Source organism: Megalops cyprinoides, chromosome 16, assembly GCF_013368585.1.
Source record: "Megalops cyprinoides isolate fMegCyp1 chromosome 16, fMegCyp1.pri, whole genome shotgun sequence".
Lineage (NCBI taxonomy): Eukaryota > Metazoa > Chordata > Actinopteri > Elopiformes > Megalopidae > Megalops > Megalops cyprinoides.
The window spans coordinates 18,314,044-18,330,980 of record NC_050598.1 but is presented as its reverse complement, the minus strand read 5'-3'; positions in this window follow the sequence as shown (position 1 = coordinate 18,330,980).

The window sequence follows — 16,937 nt, the reverse complement described above, 5'->3', positions numbered from 1 at the left end:
ATGGTGTATTATATACAAAATGAGGTGCCTCAATGGTCTGAAGAACTTCTTGACTTAGTTTACGCATGTTCTTATGTTTTCAATGAGATTTGAATATTGGGTTGAATGAATTTTAGATACATCATTTGTGATTGTTATTATCATGGCTATTGTTATGTAGAGTTGGAATAACCTGAGAAACTACTTTAGAGGCATTATGCATTATCTCATCCCCCATGATTAGCGTGGCTGATATTACAACACACTACATTAAAAAAACACGATTGGTACCTTATGTTAAAATATTCAGAAGCAGGATTTTTAAATTTTAAGGACTGTTTGCAATAAATATTAATGGATAAATATCAGAGCATCACTGATTAAATTATATATGGATCAATGAGGTTACTGAGTGAACTATAAATAATTAAGCATGGACTAAACATGTCTCTTCCTGGACTTCAACGTGTACGTTTTTTAAGTGAGGCGATGACATCCACTTAATGAACTCCTTCTCCAGACACCTGCTCTGCATGTGTAATTAATCGGCACACACTCAGATACCTTGATGTGGTAGAGTACTCGCTCAGAAAAATGAGATCTCACCAAATAAATTAGATGCTTGTAAAAATACAATCTTGAAAAACTAAATTTTATTTATATAATGATCCATTTAAAAATTAAGAACGATGGTGTTAAACATAGGTACACTGCGTTTAATTTCTTATACCTTTCACTGAACACATGCCAGTTCCAATGACGTATGACGCCATTAAATGCAAGCATCTTCAAACACAGTTTGAACTGATTGTGCACCTGACAAGAGATGCATGAATTATGCATATCTATTTACTAAACAGTACAATCTTAAACCTCTGATATCTGGAGAAAGCAAGTGTTGAGGTGTGCGGCCTAAAGAATTCTGCAGTTTTTTTGAGCATCTGGCTGTGGTGCATCCACTAATTTAAAGCGTTTAAACATATGAGTGTGATATTTTAGGATGGTTTAGTTTGGAATCATTGGCAGTTAATGAACAGGTTTGGCATTAAACAGCATAGAGGTTGTAAAGCACCTTTCTCTTGGTTTTATAGAACCTCAGTTATAGTCAGGTATTCTGTAAATTACAATGTTCCCCTCAGACATCCAGATTCTGAGGAAAATGTACCAGCATTTTTCATAGCAATTTTGTCCTAACATAGTGGGGGCTTGACATTTTACAATGGCATCAGTAATGGTCTTTTAAGGGTTCTTATGTGCTTTATGAGCAAAGGGCCTCCATGACTGAGCTAATGAATGCACAATGTGATATGTCAGTCCCATCAAGCTCTAGCCTTATTGCCCTCAGTGGGGTAAAAAAGAAAAATCCACAGAGAAGTCATTATCTTGGTGTCACAGCAACAAATTTTTCACCACTCTGTTATCTTTGGGTATTATTCTCAGACTACAGATATACATTTCTTGATGTCAGTCTCTGGATAGGTCACCATCCCCCCAGAGGGTGGGGTGTTTGTCTGTTTTTTTGGGGGGTGGTTTGAATTATGATCCCGAGCAAGAATATTATAAAAGAAAAAGATGCTGTTATCTATCTGTTGAAAGTTGTCTGCTCGTCCAAATCAAACTGATCTTTTCATGTCCAACCAAAGTTTTGAATTCTGTTTTATCTGCTGTGCACTGAGTACAGCAGCATCCCTGCGGTCCTGGTACAGCATATGTTAATCTCACCCCGGGCTGATGTACAGAGGAACCAGATGGCTGGGTGCGAGATCCCTGGTGTACTTTGTCAACTGCCCTGGAATGGCAGCGTTTCTTCATCTTCAAAGAGATTTGTCATCCATCTTTATGAATTTAACACAATTAAAAATCTTAATAATTTAACAACCATTGTCAGTGTGAATGCATCTTATCACTAAAATATTGCAATGTGTCGGAATGTGTTGTGTGCAGTTTTTTTTTGGTTGGAAACATGACAACTAGAGTAAAAGGCAGTTTGATCTGTTTTAATACATATTGCTAAAATTCATAGCAAGTAAACTGCCCTGTGCAGAGAACTAAAATGACTAAAGCCCAGTAATTCCTTCTAGTTGCACAATTTGGCTTGTGTCTGTCTGTAAAAATAATACAAGTATGGCATAGCAGTCTAGAATGAAGGTCAGTTAGTGACCTAACACTAAGTTTCACCCACCTATCCTAAACTGCCACAGCAGTAACTACTTTTCCTTACCCAGCTAGCATGCTAGCTAGCATCCTAGAAGGTGTGTAATATACCCATGCAGCTGCTTAGACTATCATGTTACTTATGCCAACTCAAGCAAGACATGAGGAGTGAAGTCCAGGATGCATCAGTTTATGATCTCATAATATACGAAACAAAACTGAAGTGTTCTCATCTTTCACTTGATTCATACGTGATGGCTTTAATCAATAGTTAACCTGTATAGCCTGAAGGCCACAGACTGGACTTAACTCTCCACTCAATAACTCAGTCATTTTTTCTACATAGAAACTTAGCACAAAATTAGCTTCATAATAGTGGAATAAAGTATGCCTATATTTTTTGGCATCACCCGTGGCTCTCTCGTTTTCCTCAAAAAGAACTCCAGTTCAACTCTGTTAATTAAAGCAGTTGAATTGTTAAGCACATAAGCAAACAATATACTTTTTTCCTTTTGTATTTATACATTCAGTGTAATTGTAATCATGCCTTTAAATTTTATGTTTAAAAGAAAGAAACTTGGTAACAATTTACATTACGCTGCATGCATACCAGTGTAGTTGCACTGTGACTAATTTGTAATGAGTACAACTACATGCCATTACACATTCTTCATGAAATAATTGCTCTTCCTGGGGGTCTACTAGTCAGTTATGTACTGTAAATCATGTAATTAGAATGTTACAATATGCTCTCATACAGTAACTATTATAATTGTTAGTTACAGTGTAACTGTATGAGTATAGTACAACTTCATGTAATCTATAAGCAGAAACATTTTTGTTTTATGTATGTTTGCCCTTTATGCAACCCTTTTTAGAATCACAAAAACTGGAAATTAGGCTTGTCTCACCATAACAACCACCGAACATTAATGGGAGAGCTCAAGTGAGACAAATGCATTTCTCCAATACATTTGCGTACAGCCAAAAAGGCTACTTTAACACAAGCCCCAAAGTGCACTACAGTGAAGAGGGAACTCATTGGAAGATAGACGCTGTTCTGCTGATGTCATCCAAGCAAGTCATAGCTGTCTGTTGAGTTGTAGAGTGCAGATAAGCACTGTCATAAGGGAACTCTTGTTGACATAGCCACCCATATCCCCAGCAGAATAAAAAACTGTTTCACCGCTGTAGTATCCTGATCATAATTGGCAAATGGCACGGCTGATTTTGAACAGCAGTCAAAGGGCTGAACCTGTGGGCAAAGCGAATGCCTTGCTAACTGAACCACATATCATATGTGAATTTTGTCTCTTCTATGCGGCAAATTTATAGTCTCCATTTCACTTGTATCCATGTTGTCCTAGCCTGTGGGTTGAACATATATTGGGATTATTCTTGATCGGAATACTCCAACCCTGAAGGATGAGATTAAGTTCTGGTTACACGGAGTTTCAGAATTGCACCTTACCTTATGTACTTACATGACCAGATACAGACACATACTTGTTAGTTACTCACCCAGAATGAACACTATGGTTAAGTGGCTCACTTCACAACTACAAACAATTAAAGTATCATTCTAAGAATTTTAAAATTTTACGAGACCAGACATTGGAAGCTTCAATATGATAGGCATTCAATTTATTCTCCTTGCTGTCTTTACACTAAAGTAAAACAAATAGTTAGGCCACATGAAAACTATCTAACATTCTGAGAAGTTTGAATTTAACCATGATAACAAGTACACAAATGATGTTTTATATGCTTTGTGATGTGTAATGATGTGTGATGCACTTGGTAAAAGTGCTGTATATATATATTTCTAGATAGACTTTGGAATGCCCTGCTCTTCTTCACTTGGAAATGATTTCCCTGCTCTTTGTGATGAGCAGAAGGCGGTAGTGACAGCTATTCAATATATCAAAATGAGATAATTCCATGGCTTTTTTTTCCATGATACAGCGAGCTTGTGTCATACAAACCTGCCATAGGTAAATAATTAGCAGGGACTATTCTGCAAGAATCAATACATTACATTACTTGTCAGCTTATTTTAGAAATTTGCTTGGCTTTCTAGTGGCCAGTGCTTTTAGCATTCTGTTCAAGGCAGGGGTGAAATGGTATGATATTTATAATCACAATTAGCGATATATCAATATCTTTTATAATGCATTTCACAATTTGTGGAGTTCTGTGACCATTTGTTTGCATATTTATGGGAAACTCAGACCTTAGCTTCTAGACTCTAGCTGGCATAGGAAACTGTGTCTGGTGCTTCTGCACTTACACCTGGGACATCTTACAGCAAAATATGTTTTACCATTATATAGATTGTAGCATCAGATATGATTTAAAAAATGTATGTACCCTTATAATGAAGTATAATAAGGGTAATGGTTTAAACATTAGTAAGTTGCATAAGATCACGTAAAACTTAAAAAGTAGTAGTTTTACCAAATATACTATTCCCAAAGCACTTTGAAATCTGTACATTCTCTTGCGCATTGACAACAAAAAGGAAAAAAAAAATGCTTCTTTGCATGTTTTCTTAATTCAGATACAAGTAAATGAAGCAAGTGGTGGTCAACCTGAGAATATGTGAAGCATGTCCCTGTTATTTATTTTTTTTTTTTTCGAAGGGCATGCATTGCTTAATAATGTATCTGACCAATGTAATATAATCCATTTTGTAAATTTTGAGTAGATTCTCTTTCCGTGCATAACTCTGAGATATTAAGCTCATGTACATGGGAATTTGTTTCAACACCAACACCTCAGTGTTTCAGTGCCTGACCATGTACACAATTATGATTTACATAATTTACATATATTTGAAATTATGCTGTAAGGACAGTATTCTGTGACATATATTCAGTTGTATATAGCATATTACTAAAAAAAAACTGGACCAATTATCACACTGAAATTAATTGGAAAGACAGTCAGTGTGTATGTGGCTGTAGGAATTGAGTTTGAGGCCTCTATTCTTGGTTGAACCCTGGAATGGGTTACCAAATCATAGCAATATGACTTGTAATCCTTGCACTGCAAGGAAATGGTACAGCACACACTTTGGGTAGCTAATTTGCTTCGGGTCATGAATTCACTGCCTGAGGCTATTGTCTTCATCTCCAGTTTTCCTTTACTTTTAGCTTTGTTTCAAGTACTGCCCCTATCAAAGTGAGAACTCTGTGTGTTCATTTGATCATACAAATATGCCAGTGTAAAGAAACTTAAGGCACCTCTTCAAAGTGAATCCTTGACACCCAGGTGTTATTTAATACATTTTTTAAGGTTGAAGGTGGGCATATTTTTCTTAAAAGTTCAAGATTACAAGAACCTTATTGATCCATTATTCCAGTAAAATAAGCAAAATTATAAACATTTTGCTTACATAAACAAATTATAAAAATTAAACAAAAAGGGGGTATGTAAGGTAAATGCCTTTTGATATATAGTGAAGAAGAATACTGATATACAGTTTCATTTGATATTCATGAGGGATCAGTGTGAAACTGTTTCGGTTCAAATTAGAAGAGATTCTTACCATAACAGCACAGACAGTCCAGGGAGTGCATCAAAATGTATTCAATGCATTTGAGTGAGTGCCGTCATATGTTATTTTGTACTGTCTGGAAACAAATCTTGCTTAAGTAAATCACTTATGAACACTTACAGCATGTATTATTCCAACACTGCACCAGTAAATATGCACAGTGGGAGCAGAGCAGTTATGCATTATATTTCTCAATAGAGCTAGTATATATTTATTTTTTATCTTAATTAAGGGAATTTTTGTCCTGAAGGTACAACTCATACAGTTTCCTCAAAAGCCATTATGCAAAAATGAACCTTTAACCTTCTAATAGAAAATTGTGTACAAGGATAAAAAAGAACAACTTGATGACTCTGCCATTCAGATTTATGGGACACCTGCTATGCTTTTAAGTAGCTGGTAAGAACATCTACACAAGTTTATGGAAAACAGCACTACATCTAAACAGCGAACTATGTGAAAACACAAACCAAATACACATTTTATCATTTAGCATCAATATTATTAACAGGATGAAGTTGTCGTATACATCTTAAAGATCAAACTTTTAAACTTTAAAGATGAACAAAATAATAAACAATAATAAATAATAAAAGTAATAATAATAAAAGTAAACAATTAAAACAAGACCCCAATTTTTTTTTTTTTTTTTTTACATTTTTTACATTTTGTCAGTTTTAGTCCAGTTCAGGATAATATCATGAGTGGCCTGTGCAATCTTGAAAGGGACTTGTCAGGAAGACTTCAGATTATTTATCCATTTATATCAAGTTGTGATATCATCAACACTGTATTCAGCAAGAAAAAGGTGGAAAAGAAACAGGTTTGAAATACTACAATGGTTCAAGCAGATGAGATAACCTTTTACCTTAATTCAACATGAAAGGCAAACCTTACACAAGAGCATCAAACAATAAAATGGCTCTTTTTGTGGTTTATCGGCATGAAGAAATCAGCAGTGTATTCAAATTGAAATGACAGACAAGAATTACAAAGCTCACTGACATTTTACAAACGTTTGATTTGATGGTGACAGTGTTTGTAGAGCTTTTTTTCTGGGCCTCGGGGGATAACTTTTGTCAATGAGTCATGCCAGGGACAACATGGCTTTGGTAACAGCATGTACTAACACAGCAGGTGAAAGCTCAGCTTGATCTAACACTGATCATTTTTTATTGCTCTCAGGCCATTGAGGATGCAGTAGTACTTCTATTTCCTTGATCATACATATATCTCCCACTCCATATCATAGAATCTAGAGTATACTTCCACACTTACTGGTTTATTAGCTGCTGGTAATTATCTTAACACATCACGCAAAGCAGTTTGGGAATATGGATTCCCCATGTTTAGACAATTCATTCACATGTTCATCTGTCCTAACATCTGCAGCTCTAAATAGCAAAAAGACAATTACCTGGACGGCCCTTGCTGAAAAAGTGAAACACTTTGTAGGCAAAATGTTCACACTTCACCAGGCAGATTTTCGAAGAGGGACAAAATAGGTCCATCCTGTCCTGAGTTAATCATGGCTTCTTTAAGGATAGTCTCACTCTGCAGTGAAGTTATTTACCGCACATTACATATTTAAATTTTGATATTATAAATTATAAATATTATTTTTTTTGGCCAACTTGATTTTTATATTTCCATGAACACCTTTGGCTATCCCCGACCTATAATGGAAGATAATGCACACTGCCGGCCAGCAGAGGCCAAGTGTTATCATATTTTGTGCAGAGCCCTAATAATCACACCAAGATTCAACCTATTACTTATCTGAAATGTATCTCTTAGATTCTTCTAAAACCATAATGTGTCCTATTTGGACCTGAGTTTCCTTGTTTTTGCCTTAATATTCTGTGTGTTGTCTTTACTTGACAAACACAGATAGCCGGCTTTACCCCTCTTAACATTAAAAAAATAAATAAATAAAAAAATAAGATAAAACTAAAGAACTGGAAAGACTATTAAAGGTCAGGTAGGCCAGTGAGATAGTGTAGGTGGATGGTCTCTAATCACTGTCGCAGAAAAGCACCCTAATGTAATTACTTGTGTAAAACCTATGGGAGAGCAAGGCTAATGCATTACCCTTCACCTCGCTCACAACTGTTTAATTCAAGCGATTCTGTTCAGTTGGCTCTAAGTGCATCAGCCTCGGCCGCGTGATTCCTTAGCATGCTACAAAAAGCCCTTCATTTTTCCCACAGGCAGATTTCCTATCCCGAGTGGAATAGCTTACCCTGGTAAAGGCTTACTGTCTCTTTTACATCCTTTACTTCAAAGTGGCGAAGACAGATGTGCAAGATGCTTTGCTTTGCTTAAGCTCACTCAGAGGAAGACAATGAAAAGTGAAACCAAACTTACGTGTGTGTGTGTGTGTGTAAGAATAGCAGGGAAATTTGAAAAATTGCAACAGTTTATATCATCTTAGAGCTGCATGTAAATCACTTCCAGAGCCTCAGGTTGTATTTTGGATGGTGGCAGAATGTAAGAATTTACTTGTTTAAAAAGCACATCTAAGACTAGTGAATCTCTTGGTTTGTGTGACTTTGAGGTATAAGGGATAAGACCACACAGAGATGAATGTCTGTGTCATGACTCTCATGGTGGACACAATGAAAAATATAATTAAGCATTAAATGCTACATGACATCACTTCATACATGAAATCATTTTTCAAGAGAATATTTATCATAAAACTTTAAAACATTAGAAGATGATATGAACATTTAATTTGAAACCGCTGCCTCTCTACATGGGTGTGGTTAAATTTAGCCTAAAGTTTTTTTTTTTTCGTGCAAAGGTGTGCATGGCACTCAAAGAGAAGAAAGGATCCAGATGGAAAACCAAATGCATTTACATATTATCACATCATGAGTTGAGTCACATGTGTGTGAAAAACTTACCATTATCACAGTACAACGTAATTATTCACATAATGTCTTCTGAATATTGGTATAGTTAAAAAACCAAAACATTGCACTTTGAGAGGAGGAGTGATTGAATGAAGTCTTTGAATGACATCCTTTACGAAAGCCATCAGAAACAACTGACATCAGATTTTCACGCAGATTTTATGATTGAAATGCATTTGGATTTCACTGATTTGACCTGTTGAAGTTACAAATGAAGATTCAGAGACAATTTACAGGCAATGTTTAGGTAATTAACCAAACCTAGTCTAACCATTCCCATTCATGACTATAAAACTCTCACTTACCACTTCCTTTCCACGTCAACTATTCATGGCATTCCTTCTCCACCCCATCTCCCCCTTTCTATTCCCTGTTTATGATGTCCAAATGAGGGGTCAACGACCTCAGCCCACAGCCAGGTGTGATCCCAGATTCCAAGATTCGTCAGATTCCAAGCCAAATGAAGTCCTGCTATAACTACATCATAACACAATCCTCATGCACTGACCAGATGGGAATTCATATATACTGAAATCAAATTAGCAAATTGTGCTCACGATCCAATTATTTATTTATTTATTTTTTTTTACCAAATAGAAACACAGCAAAGGCCCAATGCTGGAAGCCTTTAATGGCTTCAATCCAGTTTGTTCAGTTCAGTCCAGAACACTCAAAAACTGAACGTGCTGGAGGTGAATGTGTGAGAGCTGAATGGAAAACGAAAGAAAGCCCTGTCAGGCTTCCACCGTGGCACCTAACAAACTCCACTCTCCCCCCTCAGCTCACAACTGCGAAGGCTGATAAATTGGTAGATGTCAGGTTAGATATTTGACATATGAGGGGTTTCCATTTTTCTTCCTTTTTTTTCTTTCATTTTTCCCTATCAAACCTTGTATGCTTTCAGCAGGACGCCTACTGGTGTAGAATGAAGGAATCAGTGAGTGCCTCTCAAACTGCTAACCATTTTGCAATTATTCTGAGCATTCTTTGAAACCTTATGTGCTACCCATCAGCACACAAAGCCTGGAAAAATCTAGTCCTTCCCAACTGTGAATAAACCCACCTCTCAAACAGTACTCATCAATAATATTCAAATTTGGCTTTGTGTGCTCTCATGCTTTGGAGTCTTTGTCGGTATAGTAAATGAACAGTAAGGGTGGTAGTGGTAAAAATCTGGAGGGAAGTATTTTGCTTTGTTAGATAGTTTGATATGAATCATGTGTTGAAAAAAAACAAACAGTGGGAGTACTCTCTTAGCAGTAATATTTATCTGCTGGCATCTCTGTACTGTTTATTTGCACATTGCACACCTTTTTGGATTTCCAAAATCTAATATAATTTAATATATAATATCTAATATGGTATAATTTGTGCATTCATACAGGCTTGTGGTTTCACATTTCACTTTAACACACACACACACATATATAATATAGTGATGATAGATAACGGTAGTAGAACAATAACAAGTGGAATACAGTAGCTAGCTGAATAGCTAGATTGCACATGTTTAACAAATTTTAAATAAAAAAAATAAATAAATAAATACACATTACAGCAATACTTTCATTTTGCCCTGAATTTTATCACATGCAAGGACAGTGATTTCCATGCCAGGAGGTAAAAAATTGAGGTTTTCTTTTACAGATTACAGATTCATAACTTGCTGGTAGATTTGTTACCTACTATACATATCCAGGGAATAACCTATTGACACCTCCAAATTTCGCTTTTTCAAAGTTTCTTAGAAAGATAAGTTTCCGTAATCTAAGATTTGTGTATGATTACCATAATACCGTCGATAGACTAACAACTACATTAAGATTTTTTTCAGCATGTGCACCAGCACAAGAAGATTAATTCGTGTTTACATTTTTTCTATTGCCTTTCCAGTACGTTACAGAAATGTCCATTAAAAATTAATGAATAAATAAAACATTCAAAAAGCTGCCTGGAACATTTTGGCTATGGTAAATGATTTGTGTGTCTGTCTGTTTAAGTTATAGAGAGAAAGAAAAACACCACAGGATAATTGTGATTTACAGGGTTGGGGTTTCTCATTATTTTTGGCTTTTTGATTGAGCAAATGTATCAAATCCAATGATACAACCTTTCTCTATAGCTGCAGAGCTAAGGTCAACACAAGTATAAAGCTTGGTCACTAAATAAACATCTTAAATAGCATCATTGTTAATATACCACATACAGTATCACTGTAATGATGCAGCCATTATTGAATTCATTGTTTAATTTCATTAGCTAGCTATTTACATTTTTATATGACTTAGATTCTGCATATTGTTTCCTTGCATAACAAGGCATTTTAAAACATTAGGAGATGAAATATAGATTATACTTCAAATATAATCGTGCAGATCATCTTAAATACATTTGGTGATTAGGTGGATTTTCTGAATGCATCTGGTGATTAGGTTTTGCAATATTACATTACTAAACTAGGCAAAGTAGTATTATCTGTAAAAAGCTATCTCAAATGAGATTATGCATGTGTGAGAGAGTCGGCAATGAAGCATGTCTTAAAATGACTATGGCATTATTTGAGAAGAGAGTGATTACCTTGATGCCCACATACCTTCTAAGGTACATGAGCCAATTATCAATCAGGAAGCAACTGTTATCAGTCCCTGCAGTGAGAGAGGAATTGGATTAAGACCTCACAATGAGGCTTAACTCGATTTGTTTGGCTGTGTAATGGATAGATTTGGGAAAGCTTGATTGATTGAGCCATGGCCATGGGCAGATTACAAATTTTCTTTAGCCCCCAAATTATTATAAACCATTGTGTTCAAAGAGCTTCAAGGTCACATTGTGCATCCCTCATTGTTTCAGATTAGAGCAAACTTTTGAAATGTTAAGTGTTATTTTTTTTTTCTAATGTATTATACCATTTGATTGCTTTCCTGTGTACTTAGCTTTTGTGCCAGGGAGAATTGGCTGTGAGGAAGCAGTGTTTGGTGTTTGAAAGTGATTAAGGAGACAGGCAGGTGTAGTACGTCTCTGACATTTCGGCTTTGACACTCTCATCAGCCTCTCTTCTGTCACGTGTTTAAATGCTTTCCCACACTGACACTGCTGAGGCTGCCTTTGTCTGAATCTGAGAAAATACTTCTGTTTGTTTGTTTCTCTGTAGGTTTAAGGATTTGAAGTTCAAAGCAGCATAAGAATGACATTTTCCTTTCTTTCTTTCTTTTTGGTCTGGAAACATCTTTTTTTTCTTGTGATAGTCACAATGAGTATGCTTTGGTTGGGGTATGTGTTTACTGGAGACAATGTGTATTGCTCTCTTTCTCTTTATTGATGTCAAATATTCCTTGCGTTTGCTGTGCCTTGCTCTTTCTCTCACTTGCTCTCACTCTGGTCCTTTGTTATTAAAATGTAATCATTTATTTAAACAAATGGCAGAATTGTAACCACAGTCAGACTCTGTTCATTTGTTTTGGTTGTGTGAATGATTTCATAAACAAAATAAATCTGTCGCTCATCACAAACCCAGATTTCATTGATGATCTACTTGTAGGCTTTAAATAAAACACTGTGAGCTTAAAGTAATCCTTTTCAATGTCACAACACCAGTGAGACTCCAGAACAATTGAAAAGGACTACATTCAAAAGTGCCCTTAATGGATTTGAGTGGTATTCCCACATCCTTTACTAATTAATAATTGTGAAGAATATGATGTTTATAATCCTCGCACATCGTTTCATTCAATGCTCCCTTATCTATTATTACTTTTTGGCTAGCATTCAGTGCACACTGCCCTACTGAATTCTACTGGCATTTATCGACAAGCCAAAACTATTGGCTGTCCCATTGCTATATTAATTCATTGCACATTTAAGAAATTTCCTATCATTTTCAATGCTGTTAGGAGATGAAAAAAGTGAAAAAAAAAATGTACCAGTGAAAACAGGTATGCATAGCTGAACCATGCACATTGCTTCTGAATCTTTGCAACTACAGAAGTTAAGATTAGAGAAAGGCTACATCATGATTTTCCATTAAACACAGATCACAGCATAAGTTGGGTGCATACTCTGTGGTAGGAGAAAGTATACTGCTGTACTGTATAACGCAGGTCTGTAATGTAGTAATGGTAATGACTTTTGATCATGAACTAATGAACAATATCATGTCAGAATTTTCAATATATTGACTGAGCTGAATAATTATATTCTCAAAAAGCCATGGGTGCGTGTCAGCTGACATGCTACCTAGCCCCTTGGCGGATGGTGCTTCACTAATCACAGTGAGGGGTAGGGAGAGAGATCCTTCTTACGCATTCCCCTCATGACTCTGTGGTGCAATGGCGAGTCTGAGGCGCTGTCATGTTGAGCGGTGAGATGAGATGAGTGAGGTGAGAGCAGTGGCTGGGGCAGCTGCCTTGGAGAAAAGATACAGGTAGCTCCTATGAGCAGGGAATATAACATATTGCAAGTTTCAGTGTCCCTTTCATTTTTATTTGGCCCTCATGTGACTTAGAGCAGCATACAGTGACTCAGAGGAATTGTCCATGCAATGTTGGAATCATGACAGGCATAACCAGGGCATTATGAAGTGCCATTAACATCTAATATTATCCACATCTGAAGGGCAGATGTAGGCTCTGTATTTATTTCTTTTTATGCTTTGCCCATAAACAAAACAACATTACATTGTATTGTATTATCGTCATTCAGGAGGTACTCTTAGCCAGAGCAGCGTGTGCCTAGATCAACATGTACAACTTAATATGTGTGACATAGGGGCTATACCTCTCCAAACACAATGCTAACACATACACTGAAGTAAATTTCCACATATATAAATACACACTCTCCTGATGTGTACTTCCTATATAATTACACATTAGGGGAACAAAACATCACACTTGGGTAGTCGAGCTGAGGTGTAGCCTGAAGAGGTGGGTCTTCAGCCTGCAATCAAAGATGGCAAGTGTTTCAACTGTTCTGACCACAGCAGGAAGCTCTTTCCACCACATAAGGAGACAGACAGAGGACTTCTCTTGGCCAAGTCGAGTCTCAGGTGATGATTAGACATCCACAATGAGACATCAGGTATTGACAAACTATGTTGTCATTTCTGTGGAAGTCACTAACTATTTTAACACAAACCAATGTCTTTAACTGAATGCTTTGCAATTCTGTGTAATTCAATGTTTTTGCATGTAGACTAACCATGTAGACTAACCAAAATGAAAGAATACCTGCCTGTAACACTGTCAAAAATGTGTGAAAAAGCAGGTATTATTGACCATTATTGCTGATGTCCATGTGCTTTGGGTACTCAGCATTCCCCCATTCAAATTCTGACTCATTTGCATTCATTTAGCCTAATAAATGATGCAATTATGTAATTGATTATGTAATTGTGCTCAGATGGAACAAAAACCATAAACATTTCCAGCACTCTAGCACCAGGAGTGCCTACCCCTGCTGTAATCATCTGCCTGGGGAGCTCTCCATAAAATAACATTTAGCTTGACCATTTTCAATAAACGCAACAAAAGAAATACTTTGCTTTAAATAAAAATTCTTTCAATGCCCTGAAATGTGAGCTATGGTGAGTTGCTCTTTGGATACACAACACTTACTCTAAGCAATTTCACCACCCACAATTGCTGACACATGAATTGATAGGCTCTATTAAAGGAGATGGAGGGGCCTTAGGCCTTGGTGTAACTAGTGCTATTAATCCACACAGTTCCCAAGCCCAGTGCTTTTGAGAGGGAAAAACTCTGTCTTTTCCCTCATAAATCCTATGAAAAAGGGGGAGAATTGATAGGGAATCCTTTCAGATGTTTACGCCACAGCATGTAGACACATTAGTGCTGAAGTCATGGGGGGAAGAAAAAAACCTTTATTAAAGAGCCTTTTGTTTGGTAATACCTGTAGTTGTTCAGAACTACAAAACTACCTGTTCTTGTGCTGAAAGTGACTCTGGATAAGCGTGTCTCCTAAATGAATGCAATATGATGTAGTTGTATTTGAGTTGCATACTATACAGCTAATGGACTCAAGGTGTCATCTAGTTATCCTGTACTGACTTTGTCTAGCATAGATATACCTCAGGTTGTTGATTTTTATACTGTACACAATCTCATATTTGTTAGCAGGCACTCTTATCAAAAACAGCTTATGTAGTTTAAATATACTTTCCTCATATATAGCTGGACATTTGCTGAAGCACTTTAAGCTAAGTACCCTGGCCCCAGAAGAACTTTGGGTTAGTTGCCTTGCCTTGCCTAAAGGTACAACAGTAGCAGCCTGTTTTGGAATTGATCCAGGGACCTTTGGGTTACGAGCCATGCGCCTTACCTTTTTGCCACACACATATTTCTGATTTTGGTTATTGCAGCTAATAGTCAGATAGAAAGTGATTTGTAAATGTATTTGGACTTCTGTAGCATGTAAAATATAGATAAATAATAAACTATATTTTCCACTTGCACATATTTTGTGTCACTTCACATAGGACCTTTTTGAAGCAAGTGGCTGAAATGGCAATATATTTTTATTCTGTAGCGAGACTATGCCACTGGGGGAATTTCACCCCCAGACATACTAGGTTTTTATGTTCTTTTTGGGGATCACAGAGGAATCATTTCCAAGAGAATAATATCCAATAAAATGTGTTTCACTTTATTCTTTGTTCCCTTTGTAGCAGTACCATAGTTACATTATGTCTACACTAAAAATATCAGTACAAAATCATAGATTGGATTCTAACTAAACCATTTTCCTAAACCATAATTATCTCAAGTTATGCTTCCACTCTCTCATATGACAGAGAACGAAAGCATAACCTTACATCTTAATTTAAAATATAATTGTACTCTCTGTTATATATGATTTCACATACTGTATAATCATATATTGTAAAGATTATAGCTACCCTTAATGTAATGGAACTTTAATGTGATTAAAACAAATAATGATGTACTTTAAATATACTTTCTAGAAGTTTCAACCAACTTATCAGAAAGCATTCCCTCTCCTTCACATAGCAAAATTCATAGAGGTGGCCACCCTCTAACCATAATAAAAGCTAGCCTTCACATGAGATGAAGAAAAAAGTATACCAAGATCCAGTTATTTTATTTAAATCATGATTATGTGGTACAGTATATATCTCATCATTATTTTTCTACATTTATGTAAACTGGTTCTGGCTCTGTTTACAGCAAGCAGCTGTTTATGCCATTTTAAGGGGGTGAGGGTAGGGAGTTTGGGTGAATGAGAGTGTAGGCTGAGGTTCTAGGTCTATGCTGTACAGGTCATTGTATCTTTTTTCTTAAGCAATAGAGTAAACCTGCTTCAAATGAATGCCAACTACAATGCACTGTGAATTATTCCTCCATCTCTGAGGAGAAGCATTACGTGGCTGGGCTTTGATCAAGTGCGCAGCCATCAGATTTGTGTCTCCAAGACTTCCAGCCTTGAAAGGGGCTCTCTCTGCCTGCACACACTGAACATTAGCAATTTAGATGCAACACGAAGAATATCATTGAGGAATTTACATCTCAAAGGCACAATTTTAATTTCTGAACTGGTCTCAAGATGAAATGGGATTGATTTTATCTTCATTTTTTTTTTTCTTTTTACTTTTTAAGCAAAAGCAAACTTATATTATGACAATTGCAGATTTCAGGAAATGTTGCAAACACAACTGCAGTGGTTTGAGGATCACGCCATGCTTTGGTATAAGTCCTTATAGAGCCAAGGCACAATTCCCTCAAAATGTACACCTAATCCATCATAATAATCTAATAATTATTATTTCTCTCATGTTCAGTGTTGGATTTGAATGTGAATGAGACTCTTCAAATTCATCAGTGAGACACCTGCTTGAACAAATTAATCATGTCAAATTAGCCCTTAAAACTGTTTCGATTTGTACTACTTTGACAACATTACAAAGACAGGGGAAGGAGGTGGTGACTAGGGAGGATGTAGGGTGTCTTTCCTAGGGTTATTACCTCATTTCTTCCAACATATTATCCATATTGACTGTAACATACGATCAGTGTTGGGTACGGGTAGCCTCTGTCTAGCTGTCACTTTTCAAACCCTGCCCCTTTCATAATTCTTGTACTGCTCAGTGTTTAGGTATTTATCCAACTCCCAGGGGCGAAAAGATGTCCCATGCAAAAGGCACATGAACAAGTTACATTGATCACTCCAAATGTTAATGTCTTTAGAACAGAGACATCTGATATTTCACAGTTAAACCAGCAATAACCTGAGTAATATTGTAATGATATTTACCAACAGCTGTTTTATTGCTTATCAGATTTTCAAAACAGCCC